The sequence below is a fragment of the Acomys russatus genome, chromosome 8 (assembly GCF_903995435.1).
Source record: "Acomys russatus chromosome 8, mAcoRus1.1, whole genome shotgun sequence".
NCBI lineage: Eukaryota > Metazoa > Chordata > Mammalia > Rodentia > Muridae > Acomys > Acomys russatus.
This window is the reverse complement of record NC_067144.1, coordinates 20,415,003-20,420,802: the sequence shown is the minus strand read 5'-3', so window position 1 is coordinate 20,420,802 and position 5,800 is coordinate 20,415,003.

The following is a 5,800-nucleotide window of genomic DNA, read 5'->3' as shown; positions in this document are numbered from 1 at the left end:
TCCAGAGCAGACTGAGTCCAAGACTTATGAGGATTCTACAATCTTTGGCCTCTCAAGACATGTGAAATGACATAGTATTTGTATGTAACTTACATACATCCTCCCATAGACATTTAATCATCTCTAGATTGTATTAATATCAAGTGCAGTATAAATGTTATGTAATTTATATTATTTACAGAATCTTTTGCGGGGGTGGGGAGTTGAGATGGGGTTTCTTTGTGTAGCCTTGGCTGTCCTGGACTTGCTCTGTAGTCCAGGCTGACCACAGACTCACAGAGATTCCCCCTGACTCTGCCTCCCTGAGTGCTGGGATTAAAGGGATGCACCACCGCTCCCAGCTCAGAATCATAATTAAAAAAAAGAAAAAAAAAAAGGCCTCTGTATGCTCAGTACAGAGCTATGTTTTCCAAATATTTAATTGTGTTTGTATTTATGTGTGGGTCTATGCACCAAATTCATGCAATACCCAGAGAAGCCAGAAGAGGGTGTCAAATCTCCTCACTCTGCTGTGAAAGGCTTTTGTTCTGTGATGCCCAGTGTGGGTTCTGGAATCCAAACCTAGGTCCTCGGCAGGAGCAGTGAGTGCTCTAAACCACTGAACCCTTTCTCCAGGTCCACTTCCAATTTTTTTTTTAATCCGACATGTGTGCGTTGAATCAACAGATGTGGGACCTGAAGACAGGGAAGGTGAACAGTACTTGGACACATTTTTAAAATTTTTTAAAAAGCTTTGTTCTTTCCATATTTTCATATCTCTGCAATGTACATGTTGTCTTCCTAGTCTGAGAAAAAAAGGAATTGGGGGTGTTGTTATCATTGCTGTTGTTTGTGTTCCGAACTGTTTTATGTAGCCCAGGCTAGCCTCAAGTTCAGTCTGTAGTCAGGGCTGATCTCAAACTTCTGGTCCTCCTGACTCTCTCCCAAGCAGTGGGATAGTGACAGGGCCACCTCACTTGACGTCATGCTGGGCTGGAGATCAGAAACATGGCTTTGGGCATGCCAAGCAAGCACTCTGCCAACATAGCCTCATCACTAGCCCCTAAAGGAATGTTATTTACTATGTTAATTGTAATCTAGTGAGCAGAGGCATTCATGCACCATGGCACATGTATGGAGGGGGCAAGCTCTTTCACCCACTAAGCCATCTCTCTGACCCCAAAGAAGTGTTAAACAGCTGATGTGACTCAGCAGGTAAAGGCATTTACACCCAAGTCTGATGACCTGACTTTAACCCCCTGGACCCACATAGTGGAAAAATAGAACCAAATCATTCAAATTGTCCTCCACCCTCCACATGGGTGCCATGGCATGTTTGTGTGTGCACACTTACATGCACATGTACATACATACAAATAAATAAGTATAATTTTTTTTAAAAAATCAATAAATACAAGGCTAAACATAGTTGGTCACAATGACTCACATCTACAATCCCAGCCCTTGGGACGATGAGCAGGGAACAATCATAAATTTGAGACCAGGCTATGTAGCAGGATCAGAGTAGCCTGTGCTACATAGCCACAGCTCTGTCTCAGAATAAACAAAGTGGGGGCTGGAGAGATGTGTCAGCTGTTAAGAGCACTTACTACTCTTGCAGAGGACTGGAGTTCAGTTCCCAGAACCCACCTGGAGGCTCATAACTGTAGCTTCAATTCTGAGGATCCTGACGCCCTCCTGTAGCCTCCACAGGCAACACACATGTGGTATGCTCATGTTCATGCAGACAAAACACTCATACATATAAAATATAAATTAAGAAATCTTCAAAAATAAATAAGCAAACAACTAACTACCTGAAAGCACTTACAAGGTTATGATTTGTGCACTGTGTGTGCACACTAACCCAATCAAGAGCAAGGACCCACACGGCCATCATTAAGGACAGAAGCTACTCTATAGAGACCATCTTAGGGTGTGGCTGGGCATCCTCGCTCATCAAATAAACCATCGTAATTACATCTCCTAGGTGTCCTCGGAAAATTAATAAAAGCGTTTTGTAAATCACTCATACGTTAATTTCAGACCCAAAGGACACTGTGGCCCCTGTTGTCCTGTCTTCTCCCACAAGACCACAGACCAAACTCTGTGTTTGATTGGGGGGTATGGGGCTGTTTTGGGTTTGATGTTGTTTTCTTTGCTTTACTTTACTTTGTGCCATTTAGTTTTAAGACAGGCTCTTACAGCCAGGCTAATCTCACTATGAGGCCCAGGCTGGCCTCAAACTCAAGTGCTAGCATTAGAGTATGCCACCTTACCTAGCTCTGAACTCGCCATGCAGGCTGTCAGCGTTCTGTCTTACTGAGTGACTCATCGGTCACCTGCCTGGAAATCTGGTGTGACTACTTACTCTGGATTTTAAAACTGCCTGGCTCCTCCCTGTGTCTCCAGGCTTTGGTCACACACTCCACCCCCATACCACCCTGTAGAAAGTCAACAGATCCCCTGTCTTGCTCGGGCTTGCAGGAAAGAGAAAATGGTGTCACTGTGCCCAGAGGGAGGCACAGCAACTGGTTTCCAACATAACCAATAAAGGATTATGAGAACTCCCCTGTCACTGCTGGCAGCTTTCTTCTCCTCCTCCTCCTCCTCCTCCTCCTCCTCCTCCTCCTCCTTCTTCTTCTTCTTCTTCTTCTTCTTCTTCTTCTTCTGTATTTGAGACAGGGTTTTTTTGTATAGCCTTGGCTGTCCTGGACTTGCTTTGTTGAATGCGGCATTAAAGGGGCCATTTATTAATTATCTTCACATTTCAACATCTTTCATCAGCTCTGGAGTTTATATATATGGCTAGAGAGATGGTTCAGCAGTTAAGAGCACTGGCCACTCTTCCAAAGGACCTGGGTTCAATTCCCAGTACCCACATGGCAACTCACAACTGTCTGTAACTCCAGTTCCAGGCGATCTGACACTCTCACACACATACAAGCATAACACCAATATACATAAAATAAAAATAAATCACTTTTTAAAAATGACTTTCCTGCCGGGCACAGTGGTGCACTCCTGTAATGGCAGCACTTGGGATGCAAAGGCAGGAGGATTTCTGTGACTTCAAGGCTAGACTGGTCTACGAAGAAAGTCCAGCATCAGCTATGTAGCAAGTTTGATACTAACCTGGGCTACATGAGAGTCTGTGGCTGTCAACACAAAAACCATATCTAGAAATAAAAACCTGCTACTTTCCACGTGTGCAATGGTGCCCAGATGTGTGGTGCACACCACATCACTACTCAACATAAATTTTCCACATCACTGTGAGGTCATTTTCATCATCTCCATTTTACAGACAGAGAAATGTGTGGTCAAAGGAAAAGGTAGCTTGCCAAGGGCTACAAAGTGGCACAGAACCATTAACTGAGTTATATTTCTGGTTTAAAGCTCATGTTATTGACCACAATGCTAATGACCTCCAGCAAGCCTTCCCTTTGAGAACTGAAATAAATTTAAACCCATCAAATATAAGCCTTCTTACCCCCTCATATGTTTTCACTGAAAAAGAATTAAGTATCCATAATTTTAAAAATTCTCACAAACGTAGGCTCCATGTAACCCTGTGAGGTTATTGACTTGAATCAAATTACCAAACCCCCAACTTAAGTGAGACCTAGTACACAGCCGTTGGAGGCACAAATGTCCTTTCACCCACAGAGTCCAAGAAAACCAGGGATGTTAAACACACAGGCCTCTCACCAATGAAGGAGATAAAATACCTGTTTTTCTGCCCAGAAAGCTGAGAGTGGCTTTGTTAGTGACCTGGTGGCTTTTTGCTATTTGTGGAGGCGACCTCACCCAAAGCCCCCAGAATGATTATCCCAGACTCTCCCCTCCCTAGACCATTAACCATCCTTAGGGAGGATGTTGCTTGCGGGTTGTGACCTGCTGACCTCTTTGCTATCGGTCAGAGACCACACTACAGTCCAGGCCTTTAGCTGTAGAACCCACGTGTACTTTGTGAAAGAAGGAGTTTCTATGTAGTCACACCTTTGGCTTTATTGTGCACCTGGAATTGGACTGGTTGTTCCCTGGAAATCTTCTCCTAGATTGTACTGAGTTTTATATATGCTGACGATGAACTGTCTGGCATTAGACACTTCCCCCCACCCGAAGTCTGATCCAGATTGACAAAGTCAATCTGCACCCAGTTTTCATTCTCATCTCTTCATGTGGTTCTCTTTCCTGCCTGGATACCTGCAGGAACCCCCTCACACAGGCTACCAAACTCAAACTCCCACTTACAAGAACAGACGGCACATGCCTGTAATCTCAGCGGTTGGCATTGAGGTGGGAAGGATTGTTTCAAGTTCAAGGCCAGCTTGGGTTACATAGTGAGTACCAGGCCAGCTATAGCTGTGTAACAAGACTCTCTCAGACATCAACCAATGAGTGAATGCACTGGCAGCTACATCTAAGTTCAGTTTTCTGGCTAGCAAGTTTTTGTGAACTCTGATTCTAGGTTTTCTTGACGACAAAATGGAAAACTTGACTAAAGCAAGTTCATCCAGTAGCCTTCAAGAGCCATAAGACAGTGGTAGATCTGTGACTTTGCTCTCATGCTTGCTAAGCAACTGTCATGTTGATAATCTAGTAGCTTGGCTGAGGTAACAACAGTCAAGACAGCAGTCTGCATGGAAGAGATTACAGTGAGTTCCTAGACAGGAGATGTTACACGTAAGGAACAGAGAATATACAGGGACGAGTGAGGTAATATATTGGGAGCTGGTCTTGTGCGCTGTGTATTCAGATGCTGATTCCTGTGCCCTGAGATCTGGGTGCAGTCCAGACGTGGGTGTCATTTCTATGAAGAATCTCCCGCCTCAAGGTTATGTAACAGTTGTTCTCCATCATCTCTGATTGGTCAATACAGAGCTGATTGAGCCTATAGCTGCACAAGAGAGGACAGGAGGCAGGACTACCAATCCAAGTCAGGGGTCTCAAATAGGGACCACAAGGAAGGAGGGGGGAGGGGAGAGAAGGCTGCCATGAGGCGTTCATTATGAGCACCGGAAGATGGGGCAGAATCTGCCAAGGTGAGACTAATACGGCAATTAACTCGGGTCATATGACTGGGAAGTAGCCGGGCTAGTATAGACAGGTTAGAGTAGATCGATATCCGCCCAGCTGTAAAGCTATTAAAGCTTTTAATAAGCCTAATAGGTCTCTGTGTCATGATTTGGGAGCTGGAGTGGGTGACAGGAAAAGCACAGTAAGAGACATGCATGGTGTAAGCCGAGAACTAGGGGGAACCAGAGAAGGTATAGGAAATGTGAGATAGGAAAGCAGAATGGGATGTGAATTGGTGGAAAAAGGAAGGATGCCATCTTTAGGGGGGTGAGGGGTGGTCAAGGTGGTGGGGGCAAAGGTGGAACCAAGGAAGAGGTAGGGTGCTTGGCCAGCTGGGAGGGATTTCTAAGAGACAGCTGGTTCAAAATGACCCTTGAGTATTTGAACTGTATTCTTCGAATTTAAAATAGACTTGACGGGTAGCAGAGAGCATGCATCATGGTAGGCATAGGTTATTGTGTAGTTTAAACTCTGATTTCTGTCTCAATGTTGTGTAAACTGCTCGCCAGTTTTTCTCTTGTATGCCAATAAAGCAGCTTACTGAGCAAGAAAGAAAATAGGGCTGGACTTCCTGCCAGCCAGGGGAGGAGTTAGCGGAGGAAGTAGGGGATTCAGCCACTGGCAGAGGTGCAGGAGACATGAAGAAGATTCACCTGGGACAAAGAAAGAAGTAAAAAGCAAGAAACTTGGGGAATTTGGCAAGGATGGAGTCAGGATAGCATAGATGGTTAAGAACAGA